Source organism: Colobus angolensis, unplaced genomic scaffold, assembly GCF_000951035.1.
Source record: "Colobus angolensis palliatus isolate OR3802 unplaced genomic scaffold, Cang.pa_1.0 Scaffold193, whole genome shotgun sequence".
NCBI classification, from domain to species: Eukaryota; Metazoa; Chordata; class Mammalia; order Primates; family Cercopithecidae; genus Colobus; species Colobus angolensis.
The window spans coordinates 3105143-3124232 of record NW_012115077.1 but is presented as its reverse complement, the minus strand read 5'-3'; the positions used below and the strand labels follow the sequence as shown (position 1 = coordinate 3124232).

General features: G+C 46.2%; 1 long non-coding RNA gene across 1 annotated transcript; it reads left to right on the top strand.

The window, feature by feature from the left end:
• The first annotated feature begins 16872 nt into the window (after positions 1-16872).
• Positions 16873-17779, top strand: LOC105510874. The gene is made up of 2 exons (XR_001001622.1): positions 16873-17528; positions 17604-17779. It is a non-coding gene; the product is annotated as an uncharacterized LOC105510874 (long non-coding RNA).
• The last annotated feature ends 1311 nt before the right edge of the window (positions 17780-19090 follow it).

Sequence of the window (19090 nt, the reverse complement as noted above, 5' to 3'; positions counted from 1 at the left end):
AGACTGTCAAAAAACAAAACAAAGCAGGAGCAACTGGGGCATTGCAGCTGAAAGCAGCCTCCAGGATCATCTAGTCCACCCACCCCACTGCCTCCTCAAGAGGGGAGGTGAGTCTTGCACAATCACATGGGGTGCAGCTGAGCTGGACTCCCTTTACAGTGCTCCATTCATTCACAGGAAGTCAGGTGGCATCAGTGCAGGCTGAGCAGCAGAACGGAGCCTGGGTATTCATAGGACAAATGCTCACGGAAGCCTCCGGCACTGGCAGTCAAGCCCTGCAACCTCCAGCAGGTCCCCACAGAGGCAGCGAAGCCCATGCGGGGAGGGAGGCAAAGCTCAGGGGGCAGGACAGGTGGGCCTTGCCCCACCAGAAGGACCTTTCTTGTGCATGCTCTTTCCCAACTGCTGCTATGCCACGCTCTTGATAGCTTTGTCAAGAGGAGGACAGTTACCACCCAAGTCTAGAGATTTATGGCTGAAGAAGGAACGAGGGATGTCCTACCTTATTCATCCCTTTGAAAGTGGATTTTCAGGATTGGTCTCTGGGCTGGGGCACTTTGCCTTATCTTCAGGAAGGACTGTCCCACCCAGTTCTCCTTTGCTGCTGACACCTGCTGGGCCCCGTGGCTGAAGAAATGAAACACACTGAGCCTGGGACTGGGAAATGCAGGTAGATGTCCCCATGCGAGGGAGACGTGCGCGGGTCTCGCTGGTCCTGGTCAGGGGTTGAGCAGGCCCTGCTGCCTGCCCCCAGGGTTATTGCTGGGACTCGGGAGAGCACAGTTGGGCAGCTGGTAGGATTGCACCTGGTCACGGCTTCTACATAGGCCAGAGGGTGTTCATTCACTCACCCCTTCATTCATCACATCCCCTAACACACGTATGCCAAAAAAGGAAAGAGCCCATCACCTACCATGAGTCAGGCAGCTACAGGCTGAGGATCCAAAGATGAGTGATATCCCAGCGCTGGCCTTGAGGCGCTCCTGGACTAGAGGCCAGTGAACGCAGTTACAGTGCGGTGTGGTGAGGGTCTGGACAGAGGCTTGCTTGGGGCTCTGGACGAGGGTCCATCCCAGCCCACTAAGGGGAGCAGTCAGGGAAGACTTCCTAGAAGAGAATGAAAGATGGAAACAGGCACTTCAGGAAGAGGGAATAGTCTGCCCCAAGACGTGGAGGTGTGGATGGGCAGGCACACATGTTGCTCAGCGTGGCATGTGCAGCGTGGGTCAGGGAGAGGAAGGAGACAAGACGGGTGGCGGTGGACGCAGGTCACTGAGATGCATGTGCATCCTGAGGAGCTTGGATTTTACCGTGGAGGCCACGGAGAGCCACAGAGGGGTTTCAAGGAGAATCCAGATCACACAATCAGATTTGCTGACGTGAAGGCACTTGGGTGGCAGGTGATGAAGTGTGGATCAGAAGGAAGCGGGTGCTTGGCTGTGCATTGTTATCGCCTGGGGAGCTCTGGGAAGCACTGCTGCCTGGGTCCCACCTCCAGAGGCACCCCTGAATGGGCCGGGGTGTGGCCTCGGCATCAGGAAGGGGAAACTCCCTCCCCTGTGCAGGCGAGGGTGAGCCAGTGGAGAGGGATCCCCGTTAGCAGGCACTGTAGCCTTCCAGGTATGAACTGAAGACGTGGTTTCCGTGCAGATGCAGGTGAGCAGATTCAGGAGGGAGAAACACAGCCCATACTTATGAGTTGGATGTGGATTCATAGAGAAAAGGAAAAGAAAAAAAACAGTGGCAGGTCCTCAAAAGTTTACACACAGAATAACCACATGATCCAGCAGCCCCACTCCCAGGTTCATGCCCAGGAGAAATGAAAGCATATGTCCACCCAAGAACATGGACACACATGTTCAGAGCAGTATTTCCTTTTCTTTTTGAGGCAGGGGGACAGAGTCTGACTCTGTCGCCCAGGCTGGAGTGCAGTGGTCTGATCGCGGCTCACTGCAACCTCAAGTGATTCTCCCGCCTCAGCCTCCCAAGTAGCTGGGATTACAGGCACGCACTTCACGCCCAGCTAATTTTTGTGTTTCTAGTAGAGCCGGGGTTTCACCATGTTGGCCAGGCTGGTCTCGAACTCCTGGCCTCAAGTGATCCGCCCACCTCAGACCCCTTCTGGGATTGCAGGTGTGAGCCAACTGCGCCCAACCCAGAGAAGCATTTTTATAGTAGCCCCAAACTGGAAGTAACCCAAATGCCCGTCAACTGATACCTGGATAAACAGAATGCAGTGCCTCTATGCAATGGAATATATTTGGCTATAAGAATAATGAAATACTAACACAGGCAGCAATGTGGGTGAACCTGGAACACAGTATGCTAAATCAAAGAAGCCAGTGACAAATGTCATATGATTCCATTGACATGAGATGTCCTGAACAGGAGAACCCATGTCGTCAGCACATAGATCAGTGTTTGCCAGAGATGAGGAGAAATGGCGGTGGGGGTAGGGGGAGCTAGAGGGTGATATTTAAGGAATATGGGGTTTCTTCGAGGGTAGAGAAAATATTTGGGCCTGGCGCAATGGCTCATGCCTGTAATCCCAGCACTTTGGGAGGCCGAGGCAGGCGGATCGCCTGAGTTCAGGAGTTCGAGACCTGGCTAACATGGTGAAATCCTGTCTCTACTGAAAATACAAAAATTAGCTGGGTATAGTTGCATGTGCCTGTAATCCCAGCTACTCAGGAGGCTGAGGCAGGAGAATCGCTTGAGCCTGGGAGGCGGAGGTTGCAGTGAGCCGAGATTACATCAGTGCAGTCCAGCCTGAGAAGCTGTCAAAAAGAAAGAAAAAAAGAAAGAAAGAGAGAGAGAAAGAAAGAAAATATTCGAAGATTGTTGCAGTGATGGTTGCGTAACTGTATGATATACCAAAACCCCTTGAATTGTACTTTTTAAATGGATGAATTCTATTTTATGTGAATTACATCTCAATAAAGCTGTGAAAGAGAGAGATAAGCTGGGTGCAGTGGTGCACACCTATAGTCCCAGCTATTTGGGAGGCTGAGGTGGGAAGATCGGCCGAGCCCAGGAGTTCAAGTCCAGCCTAGGCAACATAGTGAGAAGTGAGATTCCATCTCAAAAAATAAAAAAGACAGAGAAAGGGAAGACTCAAGCAAGTTCGGGTTCTGACACTTGGGTGTCAGCTAAATGGTGGTTACATAGATCAGTTACAAAATAGAGGTAAGATGAGCAAGCTGGGGACAGTATGATACTGACTTATTTACTCATTCAGCAAACGTTTTTCGAGCACCAGGCAGTGGGAAATATCAGTGAACAAAACAAAAATATCCCCTTCCTGTGGCTCTCACGCTCTAGTGGGAAGAGAAAAATCATACAATAAATAAACCCGTTTGTAAGGTGATCAGTGCAATGGAAAAACCTATAGCAAGCAAGAAGGATGTCATGCCAGGAAGGGCTGCGACTTTAACAGGGGTGGGCAGGCATGGCCTTGCAGGGAAGCTGACATGTGAGCAGACACTTGAAGGCAGCAAGGGATGAACTTGGGTGACTGAGGGAAAAGCATTCCAGGCAGAGGGAATGTCGGTGCAAGGCTCTGAGGCAGGCGTGTTGGAGGCACAGCGGGAGGCAGGGCAGGCAAGCAAGGTGGGAAAGGGGGGAAGGGGTGGAGGAAAGGGAGAGAGGGCGATAAGAAGTCGAGGCTCAGCAGGTTGGGGAGCGGAACCCTGCAGGCCGTGTCCTCCACCCAGAGGGTATGCATCTTACTCTGAGGGACGTGGGAGCCATGGGGGATTGTGAGCAGAGCAGTGCCATGGCCTGACCTACCAGGTAGAGTCTCCCTCTAGATCAGGATTTCTCAACCCGGCACTAGTGACACTGGGAGCAGGATCATTCCTTGTTACAGAGACTGTCCTATGCATTGTGGGATGTTCAGCAGCATCCCCGACCTCTGCCTACAAGACTCCACAAAGGCCCCTCGGTCCTAGTTGTGACAAACAAAGATATCCCCAGACCCTGCCACATGTAACTTGGGGGCCAAAAGCACCCACATTTGAGAACCATGGTTCTAGGATATAAGAGCGTGTACACAGGCAGCTCAGGTTTCCACAGGCTGGATTTGAGGTGCCTGTGAGACCTGTGTGCTGAGATTCTTTTGAGCAGTCAGACAGGAGGCGCTGGAGCCCGGGAGAAAAGTCTGGGCAGCTTTGCTGCCTTCAGGCTCGGCGTCTGTTAGAAGGAATGTTGCAGAAAAAAAGAAAGCGATACGCAAAGAGTCTATTTCATTTCATTTAATTTTTTAAGCAAGGATTATGCTGAAGTCACCAGGCAAGAAACCAAGATGAGTCCACCTCACAAACACAGAAACTTCAGATCCAAGGCAGCTTGTAAGGTACAGAACGTTCTGGACTGTAGAAAAGAGAGGGTTAATCCAACCTGATCAGGAGAGAAATGCCTTTATCCACTGAAATATTTCTTGACTATCTCCTACATGCTAGTCAGTTTCACTCACATTGTCTCATTTAATCTTTGAAAAACTAAATAAAAGTGTGAAGTAAATATTTTCCCCCCCTTCTTTTTAAAGATTAGAAAACAGGGGCTCAAAAGGACCCACATACTCAGACTCACCCTGTCAATGACAGAGCTGGAGTCTGAACACAGGTTGTTTAATGCCAAAGCCCAATAGTGGCTTCTGGAAGCTTCTAGAAGGTGGGGCTGGAACTTCGCGTTGAAGAGGTTGACAGGCAGAGTTGCAGGAAATGGGAGAGGGAAACATACCAGGCAAAGGGAACCGCTTGGGCATGGCTTCGGCAGAGAATGAGGTACACAGATTTGAGGACAGGATGCTTTCTTGGAACACAGAGCTTGGTTCAGTAGAAAGAGCACGGGAAAGCCAGGATGTGGCCAGTTGAAAGGGAGGCGCTTTGACCATGTGGTGAGCCATTTTGTGTTTTACTCTGTTGGCATCAAGGAGACAAATAATGAGAACTCTGACTTGGGAAAAATGTTAAGGATCAATTTATCTTAAATATCACTTGTAGCTCTTAAGTCTGGGGGCCTGCTATTCCCCATCTTACCTAAAAGGCACAAACGCACCTCTCCAAGTCAGGTATAAGACCCCCAACAATAGTTGCCTGGTCAAAAAATGCATCCCCAGAGTTGACTACTACTACAGTAAATCTGGGGCAGTTTCTGAAAACTTGTTTCCCTAAAAGTTTTCATCAAACTATATTCACTGACATGTAACGATAATCATCAACACTAAATCACATCCCAGGAGGTATCTGAGTGCAACTGTGAGGTGCTCCTTCATGTCTGAAGATGCATTTATAACAATCTGGAAAACAGTCTAGAAGATCTTCTTGGAAGTTAGACCTTCAACTTTATCTGAATTTTGATGATAAATCAAGAGCTCTTATTGTGCAGTTTCTGAGGTTATTCAAAAGAGTAACTGTTTCTCTGTTTCCCCAGAAAAATACTACAATGTGGTGTGTGTGTGTGTGTGTGTGTGTGTGTGTGTGTGTGTAGGTGTACGTGCACATATGTGGGTGGGGGTGAATGTGTCTATACATGTGTGTGGATGGAGTAGGTATACATGCTGTGAGAGTGTGTGTGGAGTGGGTATACATGCTGTGAGTGTGTGTGTGGAGTGGGTATACATGCTGTGAGTGTGTGTGTGGATGGAGTGGGTATACATGCTGTGAGTGTGTGTGTGGAGTGGGTATACATGCTGTGAGTGTGTGTGGATGTGGATATGTGAGTGTGGGTCGGAGATTGTATGTGAGTGCATGTGAGTGTGTGTGTGGATGGAGTAGGTATACATGCCTGTGTGTGGATGCAGATGTGTGATTGTGGGTGGGAGTTTGTGTGTGAGTGCATGTGAGTGAGTGTGTGTGGTGAGTGTATGGAATGGGTTAGCCCATGCAAAGAGCATTTCGTAGCCTACTTGACAGCTTAGGAGCCACCTCCTCCAGGAAGCCTTCCTTGATCTGTCCTTTGTCCTACCCCTCGGGACCCAGGGGACACCGGGCATGCAATTGCTTTATCCCTGGAGGTCTGCCCCCGACTCATCTCATTCCCAAACACAGACACATGCAAGAATGTGACCCTCCCTTCCCAATGCAGCACTAGGACATTTATTCCCTCTGTATTCCTGGTATCTGGTACATGGTAGGTCATAAGTAAATAACTGAATTAGATCTTGCAAAGGCCTCCAAATATCAGAATTGGTAAGCTCTAAAGTCACTGTTTATTCTTGCAGATTCCTTCCCAGGTTTCAGCAGATCATAGAGAAAATCTCTCCCGCCAGTCCTAGTCTCAATGGGACAGTAAAGTGAAACAGGAACACCACCATCCCATACCCCTCCTCTTCAGTCAGTCCCTCCAAAATGAGCTGCCACTGCTGGGGGAACCAAAGCTAAGCTGCATTGTTTTTTTTGAAACAGAGTCTCGCTCTGTTGCCCAGGCTGGAGTGCAGTGGCGCCATCTTGGCTCACTGTAAGCTCCGCCTCCCAGGTTCATGCCATTCTCCTGCCTCAGCCTCCCAAGTAGCTGGGACTACAGGCGCCTGCCATCACGCCTGGCTAATTTTTTTTGTATTTTTAGTAGAGACGGGGTTTCACCATGTTAGCCAGGATGGTCTCGACCTCCTGACCTTGTGATCCACTCGCCTCAGCCTCCCAAAGTGCTGGGATTACAGGCGTGAGCCACCGTGCCTGGCCTGAACCAGTTTCTAATGAAGAAAAATGACTTGCCTTCTCGGAGCCTCACTTTCTTCATCTGTTAAGTTAGAGAGGAAAAGAAAATGTGGGATATATAAGTGTGCAAGGCCTGTCAGCTGCCAGAAGTGCAACAAATGTTGAATCCTTTCTCTGCTCAACGGGCTGTGATGGAAATTAAAAAGCCCCTTCTCAGTAAGGCCCTCTGGGCACCCAATCTAAAATGTCAGGCCCCTCCCCCTTTTCTCCTTATCGCAGACCACTGTCTAACATTTGACTTCCTTATCTGGCTTATCATCTCTCCCTTGGTGAAGGGCCATGACATGAGGCCGAGAATCTGTGTCCGGATGGCTCGCTAATGTATCCGTGGTGCCCTAGACCAGGCCTGGGACATGAATCTTTGTTGAGTGCATGGACCAGCAGTGCTTTAGATATTATGCTATTGTGTTATCAGAATCCATTTCTTCCACACCTCTGAAGCCAGAATCACGCACACAGAGAGGGTTTAAAGCTGTTGAAAACCGGAGCCCTAGCAGCAAACAGCCCAGACTGAGGCTTTGGGGACAACAGGAGACAAAGGAATACTTGATGACTTCGTAGTGGGGGGCATTGGAGAATTAACATAGTCAAGAACTGTGAGGCAGTAAGAGGAGAGTCTTGGGCAGTCCTCAAATAGAATATTATTCCTCCTTCTCTCTCTACCTCACCCCAGGTACAAGAGATGAATCCTGTTCCCTCATAAGCCAGCTGATTCCATGACACAGCAGTTCATGCAGTCCCTGAAATTTATCCCAACCGCCTTCCTCATGCTCAGCTTCCAGGCTGCTCATTTCCTTGGCTTATTCACCCTGCGTCAGTTTCCAGCGTGGCCCAGTCTCCAGGATCAACACACTCAGTTTGGGATTCTCTATTGAAGCTCTGATCTTGATTTCATATTCGCCCTCTAGTGTCAGGCAGTCAACACTTGGGTCAAGGGCACCCTGCAGTCTGAGCCCCTTGCGGGGGGAGAGTGGAAGAGAACGTGGGTTTAAGGTCAGGTGGCTCTGGGTTCCGACCCTGAGTCCCTGAGTCACTAGGTTTTGCCATCTTGGTCACTTTACCTGACCTCAGCTTTCCTGTTTTTGAGATACAAAGAGAAATATTATATTGCAATCTTGTTGTGAGCAGTGATTCTCAAAGTTTGGTCTTTGGAACATCAATCCAATAAGATGGAAAAGGATTTGATCATCAAGTGAGTTTGGGAAATGCTCAATATCACATCCTCATCTTGGGAATTCTCAAATAACAAAAGAATGGGTTCCACTTTCGTTAACTCAGTTTTTCCAAGCACCAGAATCGTTTTTGCAAGGAATACCTGTTAGTATCCTGCAGAACCAATGTTCTGTGTAACCCACCATGGAGAAAGCTGCTTGGGAAGATTAGAAATGCTCAACACCAGGCCCTCTGCTCAGCTCCTGGCACATGCATTGTGGACACCAGGAAGCGTGAGCCCCTGTTGCATTTCTTCCTAATGTCAGGGATGTTTAGTCAAGCCTTTCTTACTTCTACAAAAAAGCGTTTTAGGCCATTGAGACAAGTAATTTTCCCAAATATTTTTGTTGAGCCCTTTTCATGAAAGAGAAATAACACAAACTGAAGTTAATGACATCTGTACTTTGGAGCCTCGCTCTGTCGCCCAGGCTGGAGTGCAGTGGCACAATCTCGGCTCACTGAAAGCACTGCCTCCGGTTCAAGTGATTCTCCTGACTCAGCCTCCCAAGTAGCTGAGACTGCAGGCACCCACCACCATGCCCAGTTAACTTTTATAATTTCTTAGCAGATATGGGTTTTTACCATTGTTGGCCTGGCTGGTCTTGAACTCCTTACCTCAAGTGATCCACCTGCCTTGGCCTCCCAATATACTGGGATTACAGTTGTAAGCCACCATGCCCAGCCCACATCTGTACTTTTAAAGCTAAAATATGAGCAGTCATGAGCCCAGCTATGAAGAACAGTCACTCTTGGATTTCTGGGAAGTGACTACTCAGACCTGCACCAACGGGAGTTAGTGAGGTTGGGTAACTTGCTCAAAGTAGCAGAGTCTGAGCTCTTTCTAGTGACAACACCATCCTACACACACAAATTAGGGTATGTCCCATCATGTAGGTTCTGGGGACCTGAAATACCTTCATGTTTCATCCTTCTAAAAAAAATCCAGCAATATGCATCCAAAAGCCTTACAAAATCTTCCCATTTGGGAATGCCACTTCTGAAATTACTGTAAGGAAACCATCTAAAATAAAGACAGAGAGATGTGCATAAAGATATTCAGGCCAGGTGCCATGGCTCACACCTGTAATTCCAGTGCTTTGGGAGGACAAGGCAAGAAGATTGCTTGAGCTCAGCAGTTCGAGGCTGCAGTGAGCTAGGATCACATCACTGCACCCCAGCCCCGGCAAGAGTGAGACCTGTCTGTTAAACAAACAAAAATATATTCATCACAACATGATAATAGGCAGAACCAGAAACAACCCAACATTTGGAGAATAGTTAAATGTCCAACAGCTAGAGAATGATTAAATCCATTATGAGGCTTCTGTACATTAAATATCTTATGGTCATTTAGAACCATGTTTATAAAGAATTTTGAATGATATGGAACATGCTTATACTATGAGGTTAGGAAATAAAACAGGCTACAAAAATAAAATATATGTATTATAATAACAGCTATGTTGGTGGCTGTTATTATTGACCTCCCAAAGTGCTGGAATCACAGGCGTGAGCTACTGTGCCCGTCCTGAGTTCCACTTTTATTGGTCTGGCTGGCTTGGATTAAGAGCCCATCTCTTAACCCAGGGGTCAGCAAACTATAGCCATTGGGCCCAATTTGACCTACTACCTGTTTTTGTATGGCCTGCAGGCTAAGAAGTTTTTACATTTTAAGTGATTGAAAACAACCAAAAGAAAAATATTTTGAGAAATACGAAAATTGTATGCAATTTGAGTTTTAGTGTCCATAAAGAAGTTTTAGTGGACTGCAGTTAAGCTCATTTGTGTGTGTATTGTTTACAGCCCACAGTCTAGCAAGGACTCCTTATCTGGAAGGAATTGTATTTTCATACAACAATGCAGAGCTGAGTAGTTGTGAAAGACACTGTATGACCCACGACTAGTATCTACCAAACGTATGTAACTTCCTCATATTAATTCTGTCTTGTTTTGTGCAGACTACCAATCCCCTGCCTGTGATTACATCACACCAGACATGTTCTTCCCAAATTGGGTGTCAATCCAGACTCTCCTGTTATATGCCAGTTTTCTTAGGGATTTTCTCACTTTATTCAACACTATACTCAATGTTTACATTAATAATGCAGTAAAAATATACCCCTTTGCCATTCTGTATTTTCCTGAATTATTTTACCGGTTGTAAAAGGATTTTGATTGGGATATACCCTGTTGCCCCACAAGGGCATTATAGACATAGGAAGAGGAAGGAAAGTGGCCAGCCTAGTGGGTTCCACCTTTGTGAGGGAGAGGTCATCACTTCTAACTGCTCTTGAAGCCCGGTGAAGGGTTCTCCAGAGGGTAACTTGTACAAACTGGAAGTGCCTGAAGACAAGGCAACTCATTTTCCAGTTGGATGTCAGCTTACACAGTGAACCTCATGATTTGCCTCAGCCAAAATGAGCAGGGGAGAAGAAAACAGGAGATAGGAACCAAAGCAGGGAAAAGGCTTGCCGGAGGCTGCTCTCCCATCATATGGAATGAGCTTTCCATTGGCCGAGTGATCCTGCGGAAGGGAGCTGGGCTTGAGCCATCCTCCCATGACACTCCACAGAGGTCGGGGGAATCACATGTCCCATTTTGTCCGGGAAATGACCCAGTTGATGCCAGTTGTGCCAGCATAGTTATTAATAGTCTCCCCTTTGAGTCTTAAAGTGCTCATCCTACCAACAGGAGATCCACTGCTTAGCTTACAAGGGTCTTAACAGCAGTAGCTGGCAGGGTGGTCTCAGGGCTGCTGTCTACAAAGGCCCCTGGATGTGTGGGCAAAAAGGTGCTGAAAGGCAGTCTGCCCATCACCTGTAAGGTCTTGCACTTGCACAAGGTTAGATGTGCTCCACGGTGCTTTTGTGTAACATGCTCAACGGTGTCTTCCAGGCTAGCAAAGGCCCAGGGTATGCTGCCAGTGGTGTGAGCAGAAGAGAGAGGTGAAAGATGTTGGGCAAGGGTGGCATCTCTCACCTAAGAAACTATGCAGAGAGAGGACCCTCAGGAATGCCCATCCATCCGAGGAAAATATACATGCATTGTCCATAATTTCAGTATTTTTTAAAAAGATGCAGGGATAACCTAGCAGTGGGGGCAGGGACTACATCTGTAGGAAGTTAAAAGAATTTTTTCTCTCTCTCTTTTAAAAATTTAAATTTAAAAATTTCTTTTAGAGGCAGGGTCTTGCTCTGTCACCCAGGCTGGAATACAGTGGTGTGATCACAGCTCACTGCAGACTACAACTTCTGGGCTCAAGCGATCCTGCCGCCTCAGCCTCCTGAGTAACTAGGACTATAGCTGCACACCACCATGCCTGCTAAATTAAAAAATTTTTTTTTGTAGAGACAGTGTCTCACTGTGTTGCCCAGGCTGGTTTCCAATTCCTGGCCTCAAGTGTTCCTCTGGCCCTGGTCTCCCAAAGCACTGGGATTATAGGTAAAAGCCACCACATCCAGCAACATTTTCTCTTTATATTACCCCACACAAACCACCCCTCTTCCCACCATACCAGAGGAGTTAAAAAGAGAGGGAAGGAAAGCATATCAGAACCAAACTAAAGCTTCATCACACTCCAACTCCCTGAGTCTGTTGTGCTCTGGTGGAGGGCAGGGAGAAAGAAAGAAGTAGAAATGTTATTTAAATCAAATTCAAGGTTAGAGTTCTAAACTGAAGGAATTTTAGTAACTGGATGTGACCAAAACGTGATGGGATCTGCCCAAGATGTTAAGGTGGAGCTGATAATTGAAGAAAAGTTAAGCATTTTATGTTTTTACTCTACGACAGTGAGGCTAGAATAGGTTGTACCTAGATAACAAACAAACCCCCAGTGGAATAACAAGGTAAAAGTTTTCCATTCACACAAAATCTGATGTGGGCTAGATCACTGGTTCTCAAAATTTGGTTGCATCAGAATCCCCTGGTGGGCTTGTTTAAACACAGATTCCTGGCTTCCACCTGAGACTCTGTTTCTAAGATCTCGGGTAAGGCTCAAGATTCTGCCTTTCTAATGAGGTTTCAGGTGATGCTGATGCTGCTGACCCATGAACTACACTCTGAGCAGTACTGATCCTAGAGCAGCCCTCCTCCAGGTGGTGACTCAGGAATTCAGGCGCTTCCATCCTGTAGCTATAGATTCTGGAATGAGAAAGAAGACAGAAAAGGCATACTGCTTTTAACTGTCTTGGTCCAGAAGTGACATGCTTCACTTAATCTTACAATTCACTGGACAGAAGCCACAAGAGCCCAGGGCAAATGCCATGAAGGGCAACATGTGGACTATTTAGTGAACCCTACTTTGTCTGCCACTTACCCTTAAAAAAGAGATTAACCAAGGAAAGAGGCCCAGCCAATGTGAACTTGCAGTCTATTAGAATCTTTTGCTTTTCCTTTCCCCCAATTATAATAGGCTGTCAGTTTAGTATTCATCTTATATATGAGGGATTCATGCAATATTCATGTTGTTGAGATGTGAACTAAGTCCTAGATCTATTTGAAATATTTGAAAGTTCATGGGCCAGTGGTGTCAGTCATCAGATGTTAAGGGCCCTTAGGGGAAGAACGGATGAGACTCTACGGCTTCATCAAGGCAGAGGTTGCTACTGTCATGATTCCAGATAATGCCCCCACACTTGCCCTAGCTGGTTTGCTGTGATGGGCTAGAGGAGGAATATCTCAAAATTGGAAGGGATTATAATATGTTGCATGAGAATAGCTATTTATGTAGGGGTGTGTGTGTGTGTGTGTGTGTGTGTGTGTGTAAAGAGAGAGAGAGAGTCAAAATGTACTTTTTGGATCTAGACAGGACATGTTTGTTGCCTTGATCTCTTGATACAATGGGTAGCATAACAGCAGCAAATATTCCTGAAGTTCTCCGAACCAGCCTGAAATCTTCAAAGCTCATCCCCAGGAGACCCAGAGCAAGTGGTTTGAGAGAAGTAAGAGAGAACCAGTTTTTAGTGCAAGGCCCCAGCTTCTCAAATCTTGGTTTTTGAATTAAAAATCACATACTCATACTTATGAAAATCAAAGCACAAAGAATGGAAAATGAAAAGAAATGAGGGGATCCTCTTTTCTTAAAAATCGTGGTTGCCAGGGAAATCACATTTAATAGATTGGGATATATCATGTGGGATGTCCTTCTTATGTTTAGGTAAATACATATAGCTTTTACCAAGGCAAATATTATTATATATACAGTTATATAATAAATATGTGGTGATACAGATATTGGTATGGAGATACACATATGGAATGTATATTCTATATACATAGTTTTACATTACTATCATAGATACCTTTCATTTCAGTATGTATACCTACTTCATTCTTTTCAGTAATTTCATGTTTATGATGTGGCCATACCATCATGATTTAAACTATTTATATTTTAAAGAATTTATTTATATTGATTGTTTTACAAACAGAGCTGCAAACAACAGCGATGTGCCAACACCTTGTGTCTTTTTTTTTTTTTTTTGAGACAGAGTCTCACTCTGGCACCCAGGCTGGAGTGCAACCTCTGACTCCCAAGTTCAAGTAATTCTCTTCCCTCAGCCTCCCAGGTAGCTGGGATTACAGGCGTCTGCCACCATGCCCAGTTAATTTTTATATTTTGGTAGAGATGAGGTTTCACCGTGTTGGCCAGGCTGGTCTCGAACTCCTGACCTCAAGCTATCCACCTGCCTTGGCCTCCCAAGGTGCAGGGATTATAAGAGTGAGCCACTGTGCTCGGCCCTCCTTTGTTTCTTTAGATAGTGTTTCTTGAAATAGATTCCTAGAAATAAGACAGATTGAAGAGTATGTAAATTTTAAATTTTTCTACAGACTGTGTCATTGCCCTTCAAAAATGCTGATTACCAAAAAGTCACTTTTTGATACTAAAAAATAGATTGCTTTAAACACACAAAGTAAGTAGGGCTTATCAAAAAGTTAATATATTTTACATTTCTCACAAATATGTTGAATTTCTCCCCATTGCATTTTACAGCAGAAATCCTTACTGAGTCTAACTTTCTTATACTTAAAAAAGTATATATTAAAACATAGGCCAGGAGTTAGCAAACATTTTCTATAAAAGGCCAAATAGTAACTATTGTTGTCTTTGTGTGCTCTATAATCTCTGTTGCAACACTGTGACTCCACCTTTGTCTTAGGAAAGCTGCAATAGATACTATGTGAAAGGGCAGGAGTGGCTGTATTTCAACAAAACTTTGTTTACAAAACAGGGGTCATACTGGATTTGTTCTGAGGACCGTAGTTTCTTAACTCCAGTCTAGGCAATCTGTCAAATAATTCTGCATTCACAATAGAAGTCTTGTTGTGTATATTGGCTGACTGTCTTTCCTTTCTCTAATGTTAATCACTGATTTTGTGGAGCAGGGATTCTAGGGAAACAATAGCCAGGTAAGATGTCTATGACCATGTGCATCTTATTTTTAAAAGAGTGGCTAAATTCTTTTTGAGGCCGGGTGTAGTGGCTTATGCCTGTAACCCCAGCACTTTCGGAGGTCGAGGCAAGTAGATCTCTCAAGTTCAGGAGTTAAAAACCAGCCTGGCCAACATGGAGAAGCCCCATCTCTACTAAAAATACAAAAATTAGCCGAGTGTGGTGGTGGGCGACTGTTGTCCCAGCTACTTAGGAGGCTGAGGCAGGAGAATTGCTTGAACCCTGCAGGCAGAGGTTGCAGTGAGCTGCCATTGCGCCACTGCACTCCAGCCTGGGCAACAGAGCAAGACTTCATCTCAAAAAAACAAGGCTTATTGACAAATTCTGTAGTTTCTTGTCTTTAGTCTGCATGTGTATCACTTGGCGGTTTGGTGAAAATCTAGATTCCCACATCCAAACCCAATTCTCTTGTGAGCATTTTAAGCAACCATCCCAGGAGGTTCTGGGCTGCTCATAGGTTTGCATATTAGTTACACTATTTATCCGCTGCGTGACCACGGACAAGTTGTTTGAACTCTCTGAGCCAACATTTCCTCTCCTATCAAATGGGAGTATTAATAGGACTTAGCCCTTGGAGACATTGTTAGAATTTGAAGGACAGTGAATTATTTTTAAGAGAGCTTGACTTGTGAGAAAAATAAACTTAAATGCATGAATATATATTTCAAGCGTGAATTTACCTAGTGCATATGCATTATACACTGGGTGCATAATATTTCATGAAATAATCAATGTTTTATAAAATAGTGTTTCATTATTTCAGGAGAGGCATTATTGTCATTTCCTTTCTACTGACTTCCCCTCTTCAGAGTTTTCTACTCTTCCCCTCCCATCCCACCGCCTTGTTTTGTCACAAAACAAAGCCAATAGAATCACCAACAGTTTAAGACTGATTTACTCAAAATGAATTCATTATTTTACATAGCTGAACACTGAAATGATAAATAATGTTCTGTAAATATTTGTTGGTTGGCAGCTTTGGAACAATGTCCTCTAGAAAAAACTGAACGTAACCACCCACCTTGTATGAGAGCCACAGAGAAGTGCCATGTGCCTGAATATATGCCAACCACTGTGTGACTGGAGCGGCTGAGGAAGGGGAGTAGAGGGTGTTGTGGGATCCCTTCCGACAAGCAGTCAAGAACACATAGAAATACATTACAAAACTTTAATAATCTAGGTAAGTTGAAATGCATGTTAAGAAGAGTCCCAGAGTGTGGTTGCTTGGGTAGGGGTAGGTTCAGGAATTGAAGGGACATCCCTAGGTCCTGGGTCCCTGCTTCCTAATCTGCCACAGATATAACAGTATCTTGTTGCTTCCAGGTCACTCAGGGATTCAACTCTGAGGTCAATGATGCACTTGGCACCAGACCTTCAGCCTCAGCCACTTTCATTCTGGAAGCTGTTAAAAGAGAGAGTTCTAAAAACTGAGGGATCAGCAAGGGTCCCATGCTGCCTTCCCCTCCCTGTCTTGGCAAGCGTGGGGCCTGTCCGCTTGCTCAGGACTCTTTGTCCAACCTCAGCTCCCTAGACCTTTCCTCAGTGGCTCAGGGGGTCTCCTCAGGCAGCCTCCTCCTGCTAACACTTCCTGTCTTTCCTCTGCCGGGGGCAGCTCTTCCCTTGTTCCTTGCAGACCCCAGGTCAGTCCAGAAAACACCTCTATGACCCTTCCCTGTGTCCCACCACCAGATAGGACCTCAAAGGCCTGGGGTCCCCAGAAGGGCCCTCATACCAGCTGGTGCCCCTTGCAGGCTGCCCCCCTACAAGTCCTGCTTCTCTCCGGAGACGGGCAGGAGCACCAGCCCTTACCTGGCACCAGCTGTAAGTCTCATAATTGCCATCTACCATTCTGCTAGGGGTCTTCTGGGGGTCCTAGGAAAAGCAGCAGACCCTTGGGTGCTTGGGCACTTGGGCATTCTGAGGGAAGAAGCACCATGACCCTGGGTCATTTTTCACTGGGGACAAGTGAGCCATCTCCTTCTACCCAGTGATAAAATCAGGAGGAAGTAGATGGAGACAGCACTGTTCAGGGGATGATTTGGGGATGAGAAGAACTAGCAGGAAGTTGGGGATTTCTTGCTTCCCCACTTTTCCCTTCCATTTCTGTTTGAGCCTTAGGTTTGGCCTCCATCTCCCTCTGTAGGAATTGCAGCTAATTAAATAGTCTGCTCTTATTCCAGCTCTACTGGGGGAACATAATGTGGTGTAAGAGAGATTTTTTCCAACCAGAGACCATCTCTGCCAATCTCCTGGGAGGCAGACCTGTGGCGATATCATGACTCAACTGGCCACTGGGAAGCGATTGTAGCTGGGTCCTGCCCCTTATTGAAACCTACTCAATGTTCTCTTTTCACAAGTAGGACGAGACCGTACCCTGCCTTTAAGGTTTCTAGAATAGAAAGTGAAAACACTTTGCGGAAGAAAATCTTCCTGAACAGATAGCCCAGGGCATTTTGAAATTCCCTTAGGAAGTTCTCTGTTTCACTTGGGTACCTCTGTCCTTGGACTTTGGTGATGTGGTTTGACCCCAGCCAGAGGTCAACAACAGCAAAAGGCAGGAGGAAGACAGACTCGTGAGAGGAGGCCCAGGAGCAGGGGGGCCATTGTGAATGAGGAGGACGCGGGGACCCAAGAGTGTGAGCAGAGGACAGGCCTTGGGCGCTCAGTCGCCAGCTGTGGGGTCTGAGCTGTGTCCCCTCCTCTTAAGAAGTGAGCCCTGAGTCATGGGAAGATGGAAACTGGGGCTGATGAAAGAGGATGTTTGTAAGCACTGTGGTGTCTTGTTGACTGGCACATGCGAGGGGTTCTTGGTAGCCACAGGGCTCAGGGTATTTGCAAGAATAGTTCAAGTGCTCACTTGTCTTGAGGCTGTTGATGGGGAAGTGGTTTCCACAGCGAGAGGAGGTGAGATATTGGTGTCACCCAGGACCACTTAGCTAGTTCCTCCTCACTAAAGCTCTGTAGTCATAGTTTCCCCTGGCAGAGCAGAAACTTCTATGTTATCCCACAGCTGTTCTAACGGTGTAGACTTGACTTATGCAGTGATGCCAGGAGTCCTGAGCAGCGCAGCCCAACTTAAAGCACACGCAGGTGGACAGAGCTGTGTTAGTGAAGCCTGAGCTACTGAGCAATGAGAGTACAGCCAGGCTTCCAGACATCTGTTCACTCCAGGCTTTCAGACATCTGTTCACTCCAGGCTTCCAGACATCTGTCCATTCCAGGCTTTCAGACATCTGTTTATTCAAGAGAGATATGTGCTAAGCAAAGGACCTAAAGATGTGTTTAATATGGGTGCTAATATACATAAGGAAACTTGAAATAAATGTTCTTAACCTTTGGCCAAGTGGGTCCATGTCTAGGAATCTATTCTCTATAGAAATAAATTAAAATATGGAAAGAAAGAACATTGCATAAGTGTATTTGGTCCCCAGCATATTCATGGCAACTTAAAATTGGACCCAATTTAAATTGCCTATGATATGGAAATGGCTAAGAAAATTATGGAATCTTCCCTTGATTGGCTATTAGGCAGCCTTTACAAACAATACAATGACATGAGAAATGCTTATGTTGTGGAAAGTTAAAAAAACTCATGATGCAAATCAGCTTATTTTAATCAGGACCCACCTAGCATTTGGGATGCGGTCAATCCCACATGCTGTGTTTTTGTGGATGCAGTTCCCGGGAAAGAGGAGGAAAAAAATACTGTGCGTATGAAGTGTCTCCTTCGCTTGTAGTCCCCTTGTCTACCCCTTTGTGTATCCACTCTGAAAGGATACTTGCTTAAAAAGGCCCTTCCAACTTGTTGACTGAGAACCCAGTAATTTGGAGACTTGAAGAACTGTAAGTGCAGAATTTTCTTCTCTAAGATAAAGTTAGCATGAGTAGAGACAGGAAGATGAGAGACCTAACGAGGCCAAGGATCAAATATTCATCAGCTGCACATGGGCCAAGATGCAGGCAGAGGTCTCTCGCCAGGGGCTGGGAGGTCAGGGTGACAATGGTAGTGAAGTCTGTGCTAGAAGGTCCACATTCCCGGCCGGGTGCGGTGACTCACGCCTGTATTCCCAGCACTTTGGGAGGCCGAGGCAGGTGGATCACGAGGTCAAGAGTTTGAGACCAGCCTGGTCAACATAGTAAAACCCCATCTCTACTAAAAATACAAAAAATTAACCGGGTGTGGTGGTGGGCACCTGTAATCCAGCTACTTGGGAAGCTGAGGCAGGAGAATCGCTTGAACCCGGGAGGTGGAGGTTGCAGTGAGCCAAGACCACCCCATTGCACTGCAGCCCAGGTGACAGTGCGATACTCCGTCTCAAAAGGAAAAAAAGGAAGAGAGAAAGAGAAAAAAGAAAGTGCACATCCCCAACCTCAGTTAAAATGCAAATGCGAAGTATGTAACTGACAACTTCTCTGCTTCTGGCTACCTAGCCCATGGAATTGATCAGAAGCAAATAGTAGCCTAGGGACATTAGAAGGGAGTCACATTGCCAAAGAAACCACAAGACTGATTCCAAACAGTTGCTGATTACACAATACCTAAGGCAACCTCAGGCTAACTGACATAGACGGGAAGTCAGTAGCCTCCAGAAAGCAGATCCTCCACATTGCACATCTCGGATTGTCCATGGAGGACGTTCCCCCAGCGAGGAGAACTAGGGACTGTCAGACTGGCTGAACTGCTTAAAAATGCAATTCCCATTCTCCC